Consider the following 20,753-nt stretch of genomic DNA (forward strand, 5'->3'; position numbering starts at 1 on the left):
GAGACAGAGAGGAAGGTCTTTCTTTGCCGTTGGTTCACCCTCCAATGGCCGCCGTGGCCGGCGCGCTGCGGCCGGCACACCGTGCTGATCCGATGGCAGGAGCCAGGTACTTCTCCTGGTCTCCCATGGGTTGCAGGGCACAAGCACTTGGGCCATCCTCCACTGCACTCCCTGGCCACAGCAGAGAGCTGGCCTGGAAGAGGGGCAATCGGGACAGAATCTGGCACCCTGACCGGGACTAGAACCCAGTGTGCCGGCGCCGCATGGCGGAGGATTAGCCTATTGAGCCGCGGCACTGGCCCATGTTCCTTGTCTTTCAACATGTGATGCCCTGTGTCACCATGGGACAGTGCCAGGGAGAAGGCCATCACTAGGTATGGCCACTTGACCTTGTATCAGAACTTCTTTTTGTTAAATAAATCTCTTTTCTTTATGATTTACCCAGTCTGTGGTATTGTGGTATTAGCAACAGAAAATGGACAAAGACAGGACATTTATCTTTTTAGTTCAAGCTGCTAGGAACTATTTCCACATTGGCACATGTGAGAGGTGATTGACGGTCACCTGAAGATCTTGGATTTTGTGCTGGATACAAGGCTTTGGGTGGTCTCCCTTGAATGGCAGGCTGGCTGGCTGGCTGGCTTGGGTAAGAGCGTGGGTTTCATGCTTGGGAAGTAAAGTGAAAGGGTTGTTCAGTGACTAGGAGGACTGGCTGGAGTATAAACTGCTATGCATTTACCAGTCCTGTTTTCTTTCACTTCCAAGCACCCAGGTAGACTGAATTTCCCAGTCTTCCTTGCTGTCAGGCAAAACCAGGTAGATGTCTTCTAGCCGAAGGAGGGAGAGGGAAGTTATACCGTCACACCCAGCCGCGGTCCATTTACGTGAACTCAGTCCCTTACACTTGCTATTTCCTGTGTACTGGCTGTCCAACAGAGCCCAGGTGACTTTGGAAGCCATGAGCTGCAGCTAAGGGAGTCTGTTTATCTTCCTGAATGACTGAATGACCGCGGGAAGCTGGCCTCCCAACGTCCTGTGGATTAGACTTTCTGGAAGTAAGAACTGCACTTCTGAAGGCACATTCTCTGGTGACCCAAAGACCTCCCACGAGGCCTCCTCTGAGACACCACAATTAGATTAAGTCTCTACCCTCTTAGTGCCGTAACTTAAGTTTGGGGTTTAAAGACTTGCATACATTCAGGCGCCAAGTCAGGCTCAGTGGTTCTTTTTATATTGATAGATACTTCCAGAAGAATCTGGGGTCATATTCCACCTCGTCCTTTGCCTGCAATATGATCTGGAGCTGTTTCAAACAATCGTCTGAGGCTTGGCTTTCCCATTTCTAAAATTTTGTATTTTCATAAACATGGGTGTGCTCGCTAGAAGCCCACATCTTACGTAACAACGCAGTATACGTTGATTCCCATGTGGGGCTGGTTATCTGCATGGCGATTCTTCTCTGTGTGGAAACATAAAAATTGGAGCAGAGAAGCTGCCAACGTACAGTCATGTGGAACATATTGCCTCACTGGCCATTGAGTCCAGGAAGGGCGGCTGGAAACTCCCCCACAGTCTTCTCATTGTCTCAGAATTAACCGACATCCCTGTCTCTAGCAGCCCATTGGCCAGAACTCACCTGCTAATGTGACCCGACTTGCAGGAGGGCTTCCTTGGACTAGGAGGATACTAGTAATGTCCACCACGTTTGTATAACAAAACCTTTCGCATAGGAACATTGTGGCAATCTACACAAGATCAATGAAAGAACATCGGTTTATAAATTCTGAAAAACTATACCCATCCTACAAAACTCTGCTGTCCTCGTTTTCCACAGGAAGTACAGAAGATTCATGAACTCTTAGCATGTCTTTATTGGAGAACAGCTTCTAGATGATACCTGCTCTTACTTATTCACTTTCTTCTGAAACATACACACAGTAAGACATAATACGACACAGCAAACAATAATATAATAATACAATATGGTACAATAATACAGTAATATAATATAATATGCTACAGTGGTACGGTAAACACATATTGAATGCCTACTATGATATAAGAGTCAGACTCTTATATCATGTTAGCGACAGAGTGGACAAAGATAAACAAACCTTTCAAAAGGCACCTATTGAGAGGCCTGACTCTTATTGAGCTGTGAGACAATGCAGATGCCATGTTTTTGCAGAATGCTTCAAATATCACTCCCTAGTGTCCCTGACACACAGACATTGTAGATTGTCATCTAAAATCTTTTGTTATTTATCTAATTAGGAATTTAAATAGGCTGGGGAACATAATAGCATTTTATTATCTTCTATTTTTCCCCATACTTTACACTGTACAAAACATGTTATAACTTCAACTTGCCCCTACACACTTCCCCCAAGGAGAGCAGGTTATTTAATTCCCTAGGGGTTTCTAGTAGGTCAGCACACCATGGGCTGAAATTCGCTCTGCAAAATTTGCTGCTATTTGTGCTTGTGCGTGTGTGTGTTTCCCTCTGTGTGGTTCAAACTTTCCTAAAAGGAAGCCAAACTACCTTCTCTCTGCCTTAGTGCCTTCCCCCTAATCCGTCTGTTATTCCCCTGCTTCTCCGAGGACTGAATGTCCCCAACTTAATTTTGTAGAAGTTAATGATATAGCAATAAGAAAAAGACAGAGGGAGAAAGTGGTGGGATGTAGATTGCCATTAGTCTGTAAATATATAATTGAAGATTTCGAGCGGGGGACAGTTTGCTGCAGCATTGTTAGAACTGCTCTTCAGGGTGCAATTGCCAAGCAGGTTTCAAAATTGCAGAGTGGGAGAAGAGCCCGACATTAGGCTGCTGAGCCACTTGCCAAGTTTAAGAATTATGATGAAAGGCAATAGTCTCATGGCAAGACCAGGGGCTATTTAGAGTACCCCACCCCCGTCTCACTGTGTCTGCTGATCAAGGCTCCTGGTTCTATCACTTAAGGTAGCCTGAGCTTTCAGTGGGTAAGGTGCTCCTTGTTCCTCTTTGTCATTCTGCAGGAGCCTTATTTTTGGAAACTGGAATGCAACCCACAGCCATTACTCGTACCCACTGAGACAGACGAGGACACTTAAGGCACTTGAGCACAGACTCATAAGTGCTTTCGGGGCCTGGTGTAGGTGGTGGGTTTTATGAAAGTCCTCTAAACCCTAAGAGCCTAAATCCACAAAGACACAGGTCAACAGTCTACCGCTGCGTGCTTTACATTTTCCTGGAGAAGTGGGTGCACTTCTAAAATCTTCTGCTACAAGCTCCTTTGCCTCCCAAAACCACCCTCATCCCAAGACTTACTCTTTTTTTTTTTCTTTTTTTGACAGGCAGAGTTAGACAGAGAGAAAGGTCTTCCTTCCGTTGGTTCACCCCCCAAATGGTCACTATGGCCAGTGCTGCACTGATCCGAAGCCAGGAGCCAGGTGCCTCCTCCAGGTCTCCCATCTGGGTGCAGGGGCCCAAGCACTTGGGCCATCCTCCACTGCCTTCCCGTGCCACAGCAGTGAGCTGGACTGGAAGAGGGGCAACCAGGACTAGAACCCGGCACCCATATGGGATGTTGGTGCCTCAGGAGGAGGATTAACCAAGTGAGCCACGGCACCTGCCCCCCAAGTGTTCCTCTTATACTTGCAGGGCATCCGCTCATTCACAAAGCTCTGCCCCAGCCAGTGCCTTGTTTCCTCATTTCAGCACGAAGAAAGGAAAGTTCTGTGTGTCACAGGCCTCCTGGTGCTGGGTCCTCAATAATGCTGTCTCCAGATACATCACAGGTATGTTCCAAGAATACACAGAATGTTAGATTATCAGCTCAAAACTGAGGCAAAATGGAAAGGAAAAATAAAGGCAGGAGTTTAAAATATAATCAAGAATAAGGCTAGAATTAAAATCCTGGATACTTGTGGGGATAAAAACACTTAGTTTTCAAGTTCCGTGGGATCCAGGGTGAAGAAGGAAGCAATATAATCACAAGCAATGGAAAAGGAGAAGCGAAAGGACACAGCAATTTGTAGTGTTCATCCGATAAAAATCAACCAGTGGTTTAGGAAAAACACGTCTGTTCTCTGGACAAAAAACAGGTAGGAATTCTCCACAGATTTCTATTTCTTCTATTAATATTGAAGAGCAATATCTTCAACTACAAGAACCAAGTACAAGTACACCAGGGTTTATTCTTGCTGAAACTTAGCCTGATGCCCCACACTCAGAACTTAGGAGAGGCCCCTGTGGCCCCTTCAGCACAAGGGTTAAGGAGGCATCCACCCTCGGGGTCCTTTCAGTGCCTCCTGGCATTCTGCACCCCGGGCACCTGCCTTACCTCACTCTAGCCCTGCACCTGCCATTTTCTCACTCAGTCACAGCCAGTAGCAAGAATTCTCTAAGGCAGTGGTTCTCAACAGGGAGTCATTTTTTCTCTCTAGGAGACACCTGGCATAGACTGGAGGCCACGGTCGAATGGGTGCTCAGGGAGTCATCTAGTGCAGTGGGTAGAGGCAGTAATGCTGCCAGGCATCTGCCATGGTTTGAACATCCCCCTCTGAAACTCACGGTGAAACTTAATCTCCAAAATCATACGCTGGTGGTGCTCGGAGTGGGGGCTTTCAGGAGGTAAGTGGGATTGGATAAAATCATCAGAGTGGCCCCCATGGAGTAACCGTGGCTTTATAAGAGGAGGAAGAGAGCCAGGAACTGAAGTTGTCTTGTTCTGTCTCTCCATATCATGCCTTCCTCCAAGTTATGACTCAGCACAAGACTCTGATGCCTAGCAGATACTGGTGCCATATTCTTTAACCCCCCAACCCTGAGAATCCTAAGTCAAATAAACTTATATTCCATAAAAGGTACACAATTTTAAGTATTTTGTTATAGCACCAGAAAAAGTACATCCTACAGTGCACGTAACAGCCACCCACAATAAAGAATTATCCAGTTGGTGCCCAAGTTCAATACCTCTGCTCTTGGGGGAGTCACAAACTTGTGCTCGCTGGGGCTACTTGCTCCACAGGAAGATCTTGCTTTCTCACCCAGCCCCCAGAGCAATTAATCAACCTATGAGTCCTGCTGTTGCAATGTCCTAAATGTCTAGCAGCCTGCACTTGCACTGCTGGAGTGTCTGCGTGGGTAGGTTTGATTGCGTCCCAACAGCATTCCTGCAGCAGCAGTGTCCCTGCTTAGAACACTTCTAATTAATCTCAGAATGAAAGGGTGAGATCTCTTGATTTAGACCACTCGTATAGATTCCATTTCCCTTTGTCAATGACTGAGCAAAATATAAGCATTTATCCTATCTCTGGGCAATGATATAGAAGGGACACTTTTGGCGGGGGGCACTTCAGCGAAATACTGATTTCTGATCAATAGAACAGATGGAGCTAGTGTTGATCCTTTTTCCATTTTTGCTGACTTGAGTATTCAAAGTCTGGAGCAATGGTGGCCATCTTAACTCCAGCAATTAAGGAAAAAGGAAAGAAAGACAAGGCAAAGAACAAGGAGAATCCACGCTTGCTACACTACATTTTTGAGCTGGCTTTTCTTTTTGTGTAAATGCTCCCCTTCCTGCCATCACACAGTCCATCCCAGTCACACCTGACATCTCAGCGTTAGGGTCTGCTGCTCAGGAGAGCTTCCCCTGACCTCTCTGACTCTGTCTGACCTTGTTAGAGGGTCATAGTCTCATGTCAGCCTCCTTGCCAGCCTTTGCCACGGAGGCGATGTTATATATGGTAATGATTTCATTGGTTTGGTTTTCTCTCCCTGTCTAACTCCAGGCTACAGGACAACTGGAACCAACCCAGTACCACCAGTTCCTGACAATTTGTTGCTCAATACACCATTTCTTTTTTTTTTTTTTTCAAAGAAAAAAGGCTTAAAAGATATGGAATTCAGGATGTATTTGATCTTTGAAGCAATCTTCCTTGAAATTTATTTTGCTCCACAGAATATCTGCTAAATAGCAAGAGTGGGTATCAGCTTACATTTGTACTTCCCAGAAAATAACCAGAGCCCAGATATCTTCCACGTAGCCAATTGAATGTATATCCTTGGGACAAAAGAGAGCGCTGAGCTGGGGAAGGCAGGGTTAAATCCCTTTCTGAAAGCTGAGGGGCTACAAATAAATGCTTAAAAGGATGCCATTCTAGCTGCATCAGAGGTGAGTTGAGGGATGGATCCAGGTGGGGCCAACAGTCTCAGCAGAAAGTCATTTTGAAGGCTTCAATCCACAGGCTACAGGGTACGGAAGCTGTGAAGTTGTACAGTATGCAACATAACCAAAGATGTAACTGCTTTAGATCAAGGATTTTATTTACTTTTCTCAGTAATAACATAATAATCCAAGGCAGGTATGATTATCTCTGTTTTATAGAAGAGGAGGCCCTGCTGGTGAGACCTGGTAAGACAACGAGGCCGCTGTGGAACCCAGGCTGCTCTAACTCCTCAGTCAATGTTCTCTCCTTTCTATCCCTGCTGCTCACTCTTGGCTGCCATTGGGATCGCTTGGGGAACTCTGGGTTCCGTTCTCAAAATGTTTTGTCTAATTTCTCAGGAATTTTTTAAAATCTCTAGAACTGATTCTAGTATGCAGCTGCGTAGAGAACTACTACTTTAAACTGAAAACAAACAGATTGTAGTGTGTTGAACAATGACCCCTAAAAAGATGTACAAGTCCTAACCCCCAGAACTTGTGAGTATGATTTGCGAATATGAATATGGGGAGTCTTTGCAGATGTAGTGGAGTTATGGATCTTGAGATGGGATTATCTTGGATTTAGGGTGGGCTCTTAATCAAATGAATCCCTGATGTTTATTTCCAGCTTTGATCTTTCTTGAGCTCTAGGCTCTGTTACCCAGTTGTTTACCCGTCTTGGACCCACTGAAGACAACGTGCCCACACCTGAAGCCTTCCCCTTCCTGTCTTCCCGTCGGCTCCTCCTTCTGTGCTTTGTTCTCTCGATGGTACTCCTTGTCCATAGCAACCCTAACAATAGAACTTGCACACAGCAACAACAAATACTAATGGACTGCATCCTACCTGCCAGGCATTGGCCTAGATGCAGGAAACAAGCAGTGAACAAAAGAGCCGTGATTCTTGCTCCTGGTCTTGGACCCCAGTTGCCCCCTACTCAGCCAATCATCAAGTCTGGCCAACTCTCCCTTTGGCATCTTCTGAACCCCTACGTGTCTCTCAGCCTCAAGGTCTAATCCACTGCCATCTCTTGCCTGTATGAATGCAAGTCTTTTCTACAGACACTCACTGTCCTTTGTGTCTCCCTTCTGTGATGTATCCTCCATACTGCAGACATGACCATCTTTTGCAATTATCAATATGACTATACCATAGCTATATTTCAATATCACCCTTAAGAAAAAGTCAATCATCCTTGTGAAGGTTTATCAGGCCCCTTTGCTATATGGCGCCATTTTACTGTCTGGGCTTCATTTTTTTTAAAGAGATATTTATTTATTTATTTGAAAGGCAGAGTTACAGAGAGGCAGAGAGAGACAGAGGTCTTCCATCTGCTGGTTCACTCCCTAAATGGCCACAATGGCCAGAGCTGGGCTGATCCGAAGTCAGAAGCCAGGAGCTTCTTTCAGGTCTCCCACATGAGTGCAGGAACTCAAGGACTTGGGCCATCCTCCACTGCTTTGCTAGGCCATTATCAGAGAGCTGTATCAGAAGTGGAGCAGCCGGGACTCAAACCAGCACCCATGTGGGATGGTGGCACTGCAGGAGGTGTAGCTTTACCCGCTACACCACAGCACCAGCCCCTGGACATCACGTCTTGCTCCCTGTCCCTCCTCCACAACAACAATTGTGCTCTAGCTATGCTGAGACATTTCAGTTCTTCAAACTGCCACTTCTGAGACATTTCAAGTTGCTTCTCTCAAACTAAAACACTTTATTTTCCTGGATTTATCTTCTTCCTACCATCTCTAGCATCCATATTTCACCGGTCATCCTGTTACTCTGTTCACAAGTCGGTGACTCTGGGCAGCCTTTCCTGATTTCTCCAGTGTGAGTCAGTTACATCTCTTGGAACTACCGAGTAGCCTCGATGATGGAGAGCTTCTTCCAGACTGCCTAGCGCTTACCTCCTATCTAGTCACAAAACTCCCCGTTAGAATGTGGTTCTCTAAGGGTGGGCATTGTTTCTACATTCTGTTCTCTGTACCAAGCTCCATAGCTGGGACACAGTAGAAAATAAATATTTGTTGTCCAGATAGGAATTTTGCAACTTCAATACTATTTACATTTGAGGTTGGATAACTCTTGTCATGGGTCCATCCTATGCTTTGTAGGATAGTTGGCAGCATCTTTTGCCTCTACCTACTAAATAGCCATAGCACCTCCCTCAGGAGTTGTGACAGCAAAAAGCATCCCTCAGCAAGGCCACAGGTCTACTAGTAAGTGGTTAATCCTCATGTGAGAACCTTTGGCCTGCATGAAACAACATGCCGTTGACAGGGCATGAGCTTGGAAGCAAGGAGGCAGTGGTATGGGCAGGCCAGGAGCAGAATTGGACTTAGACTGGACTCAGCCACCGAAATAGGAAACTGCTCCAGGCCCAGCTCAACTGCAGATTCTAGAGCAAAGAGTGATCAAGCAGGAGAAGCCTGGCCTGGAATGTGTGTAGACAGCCCAGCAGGAGGCGAGCACAGAGAGGTAACACAGCCCAGATATCAACTGCACCCGTGTTGAATAAACCAGACTGGGTTTGAGTTTCAGGAACTGCCGTCACTAACTGAGATCTTTGAAAAATTGTTTAACACTGCTGTGAGAATAGTGTGCAATAATCCATGTATGAAATGTTGGCACTCAATATTACACATAAAAAACACATGACAAGTGCATATTATTATATCACCCACACTACTGTTAACTTCAGAAAGTCTAACTAAAAAGGGAGTTCTGGCAATAGGATTTGCTGTCTAAAATAGTTGACCTGAGAACCAACTGACAGGCGGGTGAGCAGTTGGTATCAAAGAAGGTTCCTAGCCTGGGGCTGGGAAAGGAGCCTCTTGCAGGGAGACACAGAGGACAAGGCCGTCCCTGCTTTTATGGAATCCTGGTTCCCTGCGGTATAATGCAGACACAGTTATATAATCACTAAAATTCCATCATAATGCAAACTAACAGGAATCCCCAGAATAGGATCCTTCCTAAGCAGAGTAGTGCTTATTCAATAGAAAGGAAATGATTCCCACAGGACACACAAAAATGGTCAAGAAATGGAAAATCATCAGAACAGGAATAATGTGGGTAAATCTAAACAAATATTAAGAAAAAAGGATTTAGGAGGTTGAAAGCATGTCTGAATTAACATACATGAAGACTATAGCATGAAATGAAGAAGCCATAATCACGTGTCTAGATGATACTATTCGTTGAGATGTCGTGAAGGTATACATATCATATTCTTATAGGTCAAGTATGAATGACTCAAGCATAACCACCAAGTGTCTGATAAGAGAATATGAGATTAACCAGCTAACAGAAGGACACAACGTAATAATACTTTTTTTTATTAATCCAAAAGAAGTTTTAAAGTTCAAAGAAAGAGTCCAAGAAAGAGAAGTGCCAAGAACAGGTGGTACAACATGAAAGTAAATCATAACACGGTGGGTAAAATTCCAAACATACCAGTGATCACCCAGTGCTCAAAGAATAAATATTCCACTTAAAAAACACAGCTTATTAGACTGGATAAAACAGCACAATCCAGCTTTATGGTGCTTTCAAAAACCTTGCAAGTGATATAAATATATATTCTGTGAAAACAACATAAACAAATAAACAAACCAAGGCTGGAGATCTACATTAATATCAAACAATAAACAATAAATAAATAAAAAGATATATTTCATAATGAATAAAGGGTCACTCAATAGGATTCTGTGTATGCATCAAATACTCTAGCCTTAAAATATTTAAAGCAAAAACTGACAGAACTAAAAAAGTAGGTAACTCTATGACCATAGTTGGAAATTATAACACACTTCTATTGGCAATGGACAGAGATAGGTAAGAAAAAGTTAAGTTGGGATATAAGATTTGAGTGATATGGTTAACAAACTTGACCAACAAACTTGACCTAACTGACTTAAGTAAAACTCTGTCCCAACCTCTACTGAATACATATTCTTTTCAATTTCCAATAATTTACTGAAATTGATAGTGTCCATAAAACAAGTCACAACACATTTCAAAAGATAGAAATCAAAATAACTTCCTGGCCACAAGAGGAATAGGGAATTTAGCTGCTAACTCAATAAGATCATTCGAAAATCTCAAAATCTCAAAAATGTTTGGTTATTAAACACTAAACATGTTTTCTATTTTTTAAAGACTTATTTATTTATTTGAGAGGAAGAGAGAGAAGGAGAGACAGAGAGAAAGGTCTTCCATCCACTGGTTCACTCTCCAAATGCCTGGAGGTAAGCCGATCAAAAGCCAGGAGCCAGAAGCTTCTTCTGGGTCTCCTATATTGGTGCTGGGGCCCAAGCTCTTGGGCCATCTTCTACTGCTTTCCCAGGCTACAGCAGAGAGCTGGATAAGAAGTGGAGCAGCCGGGACCTGAACTGGTATCCATATGGGATGCCAGAGCCACAGGCAGAGGCTTAGCCTACTAAGCCCCAGCGCCAGCCCCAGCACCAAACTTATAAATAACCCTTTGGACAAAGAAGAAAAGAGAAGGGGAGAAGAAATCCCAGTGGAAATTAGAAAACATTTAAACAGGGCAGGATTTGACCTAACAGTTAATATATGATGGAAGAGCACCTGGATTCAATTCCTGGATTCCACTTTTGACTGTAGCTTCCTGCTAGTACAGATCCTGGGAGACAATGGTAATAGGTCAAGTAGTTGACTACCCGATACCCACGTGGGAGATCTGGATTGAGGTCCTAGCTCTGGGTCCTGATTCTGGCCTGCTCCAGCTATTGCAGGCATTTGGAGAGTGAACCAACAGATGGGCCATCCATCTATCTATTTATGTATCTATCTATCTATCTATGTATCTATCTATGTATCTATCTTTCTATCTATCAGTCATCTATCTATCCATCCACTATCTATCTATATATGTATCTATCATTTAACTTTATCTCTCTGCCTGTCAAATATATTTTTAAAAAACTTTTTTTTTTTTTTTGACAGGCAGAGTGGACAGTGAGAGAGAGAGACAGAGAGAAAGGTCTTCCTTTGCCGTTGGTTCACCCTCCAATGGCTGCCGCGGCCAGCGCGCTGCGGCCGGCGCACCGCGCTGATCCGATGGCAGGAGCCAGGAGCCAGGTGCTTTTCCTGGTCTCCCATGGGGTGCAGGGCCCAAGCACCTGGGCCATCCTCCACTGCACTCCCTGGCCACAGCAGAGAGCTGGCCTGGAAGAGGGGCAACCGGGACAGAATCCGGTGCCCCGACCGGGACTAGAACCCGGTGTGCCGGCGCCGCTAGGCGGAGGATTAGCCTAGTGAGCCGCGGCGCCGGCCCTTTAAAAAACTTTTGAAGGACCAGTGCTGTGGCATACCTGGTAAAACTGCCACCTGTGATGCCAGCATCCCCTATGGGTGCCAGTTCAAGTCCTGGATGCTCCACTTCTGATCCAGCTCCCTGTTAATGCACTTGGGAAAGCAGCAGAAGGTGGTCCAAGTGCTTGGGCCCCTGTACTCACATGGGAGAACTGGAAGAAGCTCCTGGCTCCTGGCTTCAGATGGGCCCAGCTCTAGCCATTGTGGCCATTTGGGGAGTGAACAAATGGAAGGAAGACTTTTCTCTCTGTCTCTCCCTCTCTCTGTTTGTAACTCTACCTCTCAAATAAATAAATTACATCTTTTTTAAAAAGCTTTTAGAAGAAGAAAATACTTTAAATTGATTGATAAAAATAAGTGATATCAATTTGTGAAATGCAGCCAAAAGCAACCTTAAAGGAAATTTATTGCTTTAAATGTATATACTAGAAAATCAGAAAGATTGAAAATGAATTTTAAATCTTGAGTATTTCTCATGAACTTAGACAAGCTAGAGTCAATCAAACCAAAACAAGGATATAGAAATAAGAAAGATGAAAATAGAAATCAATAAAATACAAAATTAGCATATAATAAGGAAAATGAATGAATCCAAAAGTTTGTTCTTTATGAAAAGTAATAATATTTGAAAAATTTCTGATAAGAACTGGTTAAAAACCTTAAAAGGTACAGGTTAGTAAGGAGAAGAAATAAAAAGGGACAGCAATAATGATCCAACAGGAGATATTATGAACAATTACCTGACATAAATATATGTGTAGCTGAAAGGAGCAGGTTCATAGAGAAATATCTAAGTAAAAGTAATAAAGTCTGAAAAATCCTATATTTACTTGAAAAATTGAATCCATAATTAAAAGCCCCTTATTTAAGAAATATCCAGGCCTGGATGCCTTGCTTAACAAGCGAATTCCTCCAAACATTTAGAAATGAAAATTTTATTGATTACAGCAATCATCAAAGATTCTCAGAGAAAATGCTTCTTCAGCTTAATGGAAATAAATGAACTTGCATGAGTGGAAGACAGGAAGTAGGATGTTATTTCAAAGAAGGAAAAAAAATAGCAGAGCACATTGCTAGAAAAGGTGAGAGCTGGGATCTTCATTGTTGGTGCCTAGTGAGAGTGAGATGAATTGGACTGAAGAGGAGGAACTAGGCTGCACAATTCCTGGGGCTGAACTGGCTAAATATTTGCAGGCCAGTTGAGAGAAGACAGAGCAGAGGAATGAGGACACTGATGTGAGCTGAGAAGTACGAGAGGACCTCTGAAATCCACAGCCTGAGAAGCAGCCACACGAAAGCAGCATGGGAGATAAATTCTCTGGGAGGCTGCCTGTGGGACGGGCTTGTGAGATAGAGGCAAAGCAGGGGAGGTGCTCAGAGAAGCCAGCAGGCATAGAGGCCCAGGGGGTGAGATCCTGGCCCAGATGCTGTCTTTGGTAACTGCGAAGAAGGTTTGGATCTGTGGGTATTTCCAGGGAGGGGGAGACAAAGAAACAGGAGACCAAGAAGAAAGAAAGGCAGCGGGGCAGAGGGAGAGGGGCAGGTGCCCCGGCCTGGGAGTGAATTGGGGCTGTTGTTACATCTCGATGGAGCAGACTCCTGTTCCAAGGTCATCTTGAATACTTTTCATACTGCCACTGGATGGCCTCCTCCTCCATCCCAGGCTGCCTGTGTCTCTTTCTCTTCATCCCTCTGCTGCAGCCCCAGCTAAAACAAAAGACATCCGCAGGGCGTCCTGCTAAGTCTGCAGTGACCTTGCTACGGCTGATTTGCCTGAGTGGGTTTGGGACAGATTTTCCAAAATGAAGCACAGTTCTGTGTATAATAAATGCATGCACAGATATCTTTATTACCCTGTGGATTGTTTTTTTCTAATCTAATAAATATAACGCAAAGGTCAGGGTCAGAGTGAGATGGATTCTGCTCACCAGCAGACTGTAAACACTCACACGATGGAACCAGAAAAGGCAAAGGGACCACAAATGGTCTTCATCCTTTATATCTGTATTTCTTCACTAATGCTCACATTTTATAAAACTGAAGCTCAAGACAACTTTTTCAATTTATGAGCAATAAGGAGCAAGTGGAGAAGATCATTCATGAAAATGAGAAAGTTTTCCAATTATCAGTGACACTCATCTTTAAACCCCCCAAAGCGCGGTTTTCCAGAAATGTTGCAGTCAATGTGAAAATGTTACTATTGATTCTACTTTTATGGCCACAGTGTAGGACAGAACTTGAGAAACTTAACACTGGGAAATGTTTTAGAATTGGTTTGTTTTCAAGCCATTCATTTCTATGAAGGATTCTCAAATGACTTCAGAGACCTGCCCAGGTAAAGATATACATAAAAGAAATGACAGTATTATTAATAGCAAATAAACAATTTGATGCTACTATGTTCTACCAATTTTATAGGCATTCACTTGTGTCATCCTATCCAACACAACTACAGCAGCTCCATTTGATAGATGAGACAACTAAGGCACGAGGAAACGAAGTCACCTGTGCAAGGTCACATTCCTGGAAAGCCATGGAGCCAAGACTGCACCCACGTAGTCTGACTTCAAAGCACACATCAGAGGTTTTGACATTGTGCATAAGTGAATGGGAGGCAAAGCCTTCCCAGTGCCCCTAATCCAGAATGCAGATAACGGTGAGTATGCAGAAGAAATAAAGTGAAATGAGGATTGTACGTGTTCGTCATGACTTCCAAGAAAGATATTCCTCATTCCGTCTCTTGAGACTTATTACTATCAGTGCATATACATACGACTCTGCTTTCTAGAATTGCTCCTTAGACCAGAGAGAAAACCAAGAAGAACTTGTTTAAATTATAGTGGTTATGTCTAAAGGCTCTTTTTCTCCTCTCCAGCTATTTGAGAAAAAGAGAAAATCTGAATCAAGACATAGATCAGCCAAGAACTGTAGCTGTCTTTCTTTTCACATTTCTTCAAGCCAAGTAAAGGGATCTCAGGTCCCCTTCCCTGTTAAATGAAGCTGCAAAGCCAACTTGGTTCCTAAGTACTGTCCATCCCAGATTCTGTCATGCTGTTCTCGTTCTCTCTCTCTTTCTCTCTCTTTTCTCTCCCTGTCTACCTATTATCTATCTATCTATCCATTCATCCATCCATCCATCCATCCATCCATCATTTCCATCTCCATCTCTATCTCATTTCACCAGGTGCATAGGAAAGTGGCTCAAAGTAAGCAACTAATTTTTTGTCAACCTTGGAGGCCTGGGGTGGCAGGGACAATGGTGTCCAGCAGAAGTCGTGGTCCATGCTCATGGGTAGAGCTTTTCTTTCTCCTTTATGTGGGTCAGGTGGCTTGGCCAGCATTACCACAATTCCTGGATTATCCTGTTGTCTCAGCCTTCCACTCGCTGTGACTACCATGGGGTCTTTGAGGGCAAACTCTGCCCCCACTGCAAGCAGCAGAGTGAAACTGGCCCCCGTCTTTCACTCCCTTGGGTCTGATGCTGACACGTCCTCTACATTCCAGCACTTGGGGAGCTCCTTCACTTCCAAAACCCAAAGTCATCATACATGAGTTCTTCACAAAGTTCATGGAAAACACATGTTATGAAGAAGCTATGCACAGAGCTCAATATTTTTGGCACCTAATTTTAAAACCAACAGCCCATCTATCTCACTCTTAGGCTATGTTCTACTTTTTCTTATTCTCCCATCACTTTTACTCATCCCCATCACCTTCCTCCTCCCTCCTCTTCCTCCCCATGGAAGGCAGTTGCTCCCCAGAGTCCCAGCCCTGTGACTCGGGAGCTGCTACTGTGAAGACATTGTCCGGATGTTCCTCTGTTTTCTCAGGATCACCCAGCACTCCCCAGACTCATTTCTGGAATGCTCTGTTCACCTGCCAACACACGCCCCTTCCATGCTCGTCCTTCTGGCAGCCCTCATGCTGCCTGCTAGCCTGAACTGCCTGTTTCCCCGGCTCTCACAGTATATTCTCTCCACCCTCCTTCCTCCTCATCTTGCCAGCACCAGAATCGATGAATCTCCCTCTTCCGTATTGTTTCTTTTTTGTTCATACACCTTGGGAATTGCTGGTGAATGGTAAAATTTTGTTAACTTTAGTATCTTCTCTGCAACCCAGGGCCTGCTGTTAGCACATGTTTAATAAATGCAGGCTGCATGAATGAAGTAATGACCTAGCACGCATCGCCCTGCCCAGTCCTCTGCAGGTAACACTTCTAGGGCTCTCAGGACTCAAGATCAGCATCCCCTGTTTCCTTCCAGCTCAACAATAACCCAGGCCTCTCTAGCAAACATGAATACTCCAAAGACTTCACCTTGACCTTATGTCCCCAAAACTTTTCTTTATTTCTCCAGAGTTGCTCTACAAGCCCTCTAGCAGACCATATAGGTTCATTGTCTTTCTGAAGCAAAGCAAAAGGAAGACAAGTGCAATGCAAAATCAAAACTCAATCAACAGAGCCATTTCAATGAGCCCTCCTCCTGTGCATCAGCTCTGGATGAAGGGCATCCATGTGGTCCAGGTATGGTGAAGCTATCTGCCACTGGAAATGTGGAAAGATGGCAATCAATCTGACCGCAGTGTCTCAACAGCGTGCCACACAAGCACATCTGCATAAATAATAAATACCAGAAACACTGCTTTCCCCACCCCCCAGCCGGCATGTATCAGGAGTGAAGTGGCTGGAGGAGTAGACATAATAATTGCCAATCAGAAGGCACTTTACATACATAATTTTATAATGTCAAGCAGGTCATGCTTGGCTGTGCTCACCGACAGCCGATGGGTTTCCCTTTCAGGCACAGGATGGCGATGGCCCGAAAGAGCTCCCAGTCGAGGTGGCAGCAGGGTGCTGCGCCCCCTGAGGCCCTCGGGGAGAATCCTACCACGCTGCTGTTTGCTTCTGGATGTCACTGGCAATCTTAGCATCCCTGGGCTTACAGACTTATCACTCGAGTCACATGGCTGTCTTTGCCCTATCTTCACCTCATCGCCCGGTGTTCCTGTCTGTCTCTGTGTCAGGGTACACCCTAATGACCTCATTCTAACTTGATTACCCCTGTGAAGATCCTTTTACCAAATAAGGTCACGGTCTGAGTTACATTGGAATGTTAATAAATCTTTTGGGGGAGACACAATTCAACCTCTGATGCTCTTCCCTCATGTACGTCCATCATCTACCCTCGCCTCTGCATTTCTCACTTTACCATGGATATTTTCCCCCAGCACTGTGTCACAAATCCCGCCTCTATCCTCTGCTGTCATTCTCTGTGTTATGTGTCCACCACGGCTCTTACCAACATGTCAGTTTTCAATTTCATGTTAAGTCTTGCTTTTGTTTATCTCCTCCAATAATTGATCAGAGGAAGTAATTTGGTCTGTTTGTTCACTGCTCTTTTCCTGGTGCCTAGAATGGTACCTGGTCTGTGATAAAGTCTCAGCAAATGCGTATGGAATACATAAACGTTAATCCTCAAAGCGGCCTTGAAGATATCAAAATGATTGTCATCCTCATTTTATAAATAAGGCCACCAACGCTTGAGAAGATTAGGTATCTTGCTCAAGATAATACAGCTAATGAGTTTTGGAGCTGGGATTTGAACCAGGTCAAATCAGCTCTAAAACGTGGGCTCTATCCATTTTGCTGTGCTGCCCAGGGCAGAAGGAGGGACTTCCTGCAGATGTGCAAGGAATTCTGCAGCTGCTTAAATTATTGCTGTTTTTCCTTTAGATAAAACAGCACTTGAAAAACTTCATCAAAATGTAAATCTTCAAGTCTGGGTAAGTGGTCTGGCTCAGCTTGCAATGTCACTCTGACAACTGCGACATTAGAATACACTTTATGTATCACTGAAATTAAAAAAAAAAAAAAAGACAGAATCCAATTAGGCAAACAACTCTTTGGCTCAGGTGATGGTTTGATTTCTCTGGGCAGATTAGAAAACCAAGAAGCATATGTAGTCTGAGGCCCCAGACAGCTGGGAGTTAGGTATATCTTGCTGCCTTTAAATTTTAGGCACAAGAGCTTCCAAGCCAGAGTGAACCTGGAGTGTCAAATGAACAGATGCTGTGGTTATAACCCCCAGCAAACACATGCACTGCATTTCCACAGGCAAAGAAAGTTAAAAAATGATCTCACTGAAGCAAGCCCCAAGCCTGCTGGTGAGGCAAAGGAAGTTGTTGCTATTTGAATTATCCAGATTGGCTGTCAGCGTGGATCACATCCGCTGGATAATTGCTCATCTTTGCTCTGGGCTCTGTTTGCATAGCCACAGTGGAGGAGTCACTGCTCAGTGGAAATCACCCCTCGCTGACATGTTCCTGTCAAGGGAATGATCCTGCAACAAGCCAGGGACATTAACCAGAGTGAAGAGGCACGTGGGGCTGTGTCTGGATCACCAATGGCACCGGCCATGCAGCCATCAGTTGACTGTGAGCGCTTTCAGGCCACCTTCAGTCTGTGCCTCTTCTCTAAATCATCATCATCATCAATGGTGCACGGACAGGAAGGGCAGGCCAGGCTGGACACAGAGTAAGTGCACTACACGTGTTTGGTTGATGAAGAAAAAAAAAAAGAAAGAAAGAAAGAAATTTGAGCCCGAGAACTCAACATAATTATCTGGTTAGCAAGAAAAGGAAAAAAACCTGCAATATAATTCCCAGCATTTGGTTGTGGAGGTACGGAAGAGCCATGGGCCTGAGTGCTTTAGACTGGCTGGCTTGGTTAATCAGGTTCTTGGAATAGGTATGCATGTTTGATGAATGTGTTGGCGAGTTAGTTTGCCTGTTTTTGCCTCTTATTATGGGATGTCCTTAGTGATTGTGACTAGGACATTGCAAACACAGCATCCTGGCAAAGAGCTGAATTTCCTACATCCTGTATTAAACTCCATAGAAAGGAAGAGCCTTGGTCTGTGCTGTCGAGACCCTGTAGCCTGCAATAGTTTCAAGTCCCTTTTGCTTTGCATAGCAGGTGGAATTCAAGGAAAAGGAAGACAGGCTGTTGGCAGGGAGAACGGTGGAACATTGTACTAAGGCAATGCTGACCTCTCATTGGTTCAGCTAACAGTGGGCCGTTGCTTTTCTTCCTGACATGCCCCTTCTTAAGCCCCGTCCCCATGCCCCCAGCCTCCAGGGAATGAAGCCTTGATATTAGTCATATTTCCCAATTCCGTGTGAAATTGGTCCGAGGCTGAAAATGACTTTTAGTGTGTCGGGTGTTAAATTTTGCTTTATGGCTCTCACTTTGCACCTCTCTAGCTTGGGTAGGCCTTAGAGATTACTGCACATTTTAGTTCAGTTTCATCATTCCCATATATTGCAGTTCCAGGGAATATTGCTTTCTTAAGCCTACAAACTTTTATTACTCTATCCAAAGATGAGGATAAAGTTTCGAAATTTATTGCCCAACCTGCTTCTGTGAAATACACCCACATCCACAAGCACGCAGCTGAACACACCAAATTGCATGGACATGCACGCATCAGTCAATCACCACCCATGATTGTACAAGCAATTGACGTGTTACAAAGATGCAGATGGTTATGCGTGGGTGCGTGTTACAACCTCCTTTGAACAGAGAAAACGCTTTCGAATACTGTGCGGCAGACAAAACATTTGGACTAGCATCTCTATTCACAAAGGAGTCCCCCCTGTGGCCCATAATGGGTAGAAATGTTTTAAAACTCTTTTAGGCCACTCTTAAGATGCTGAAAGCACAGTTAAGACGGAACCAAATAAAATGTTATGGTTACAAAACTTAGAGCAATTGCTTCTGTTTCCAAGTCGTATGGGATGATATAGAAAAGAAATCTTAATCACTAAAAGGTTTTGTTTGGAAAACACCTGCATTGGCTCTACAACAACCATATACTTGTCAACAAACAGACCTTCCAGTGACCCACTTTGTGGGTGCATTCACAGCATGAAATAGATGTGAAAAACACCAGTAAACACTAGACAAAACAAAATTTAATGTGTCAGAAAACATGAGATATGGGAACATCAGAAGGTTTTCAACAATGTTTTCCATAGATGCGTGTTGAGTAAAGGCAACAGTTCCATAGCAACATGCTACTTGGAATAAAGTTGACCCTTCACAAGATGCAAGATGAACTAAGGGTCTGGAGTTTCCTTATGAAGCAAATGGACATGGCTGAGGCTCCCATGGATTTTTCACTTATTTCTCTAAACTTTTTGAGTAATTAGGTATATGGTTACATCTAAATAAAGGTCTGGCCTTGGACCTTGGCTCCCAGCAGAGATTACCTGGAAACTCTTGAAATTTACCAAGCAATAGGAGTGGTATTAAAAAGAAATGCAGTTCACTAGAATGTTTTGTTGGGGAAATATCTGCATTGGCTGTATCCCCTGTATCACACTTCAAGGTTCATTTAATAAGATGACCCTAGGTGGGGCTGGTCCCCCCTAGTAAGTCTGGGGGGTGGAGACAAGGGGTAGAGAGAACGTGCCAGAGAATGTGGTCAGAGGATGGAGGCCCTTGGCAATGAGCTATCAGTTATCTTGGAGACTGAGTTCAACCTACATAACGAGGCCTCATAAACACTATGGACTCAAAGCACCAGTGAGCTTCCTGGGCCCACAATACCCTGCATGTTTTCACACGTTTGTACCAGGTGGGTAATGCACCTTGAGGATGATTGGGGATCTGTGTTTGGAACCCTCTTAGATGCTGTCCTATGTGTCTCTTCCTTGTCCTTATCTGAATCCTTTCCTTGAACTAAACTTAGCTCAAAAGTTTTGAGTGCATTGTGCAAGTCTTTCTCATGGATTATTGAACCTGAGGTGGCTTTGAACAACTCCTGAACTTGCAGTTGATGTCAGAAGTCTGGGGTGCACTTGACAGTCTGCAGGATTGTGCCATTAACCTCTAAAATTATCTGATTCCTGGATACTCCTACTTAATCAGACATCTAGAACTTAGCGAGACGGACAAGAGCTGCCCAGTGGTGTTACTTTGAGAATATGGGGAAGCCTACGCCTCAGACTCAGATAGGGTTACCTCTTGCAAGTGGAGTTTCTTTATGAAGCTGGCAGGAGTACAGCAAGGGAGGGAGGGGTAAAAAAAGGCTCTTGTCTGCACATTTTCTTACCAAGACTCAAGGATCGGAAAGCCCAGTTTATCCCCGGTTGTATGGGAGGAGGACCTGGAAGGAGAGGATCATGGAACAACAGAGTAGAAGACAGAAAGAGAGTGAAAAAAG

This window comes from Oryctolagus cuniculus, chromosome 13 (genome assembly GCF_964237555.1).
Source record: "Oryctolagus cuniculus chromosome 13, mOryCun1.1, whole genome shotgun sequence".
In the NCBI taxonomy this organism is placed as follows: Eukaryota; Metazoa; Chordata; class Mammalia; order Lagomorpha; family Leporidae; genus Oryctolagus; species Oryctolagus cuniculus.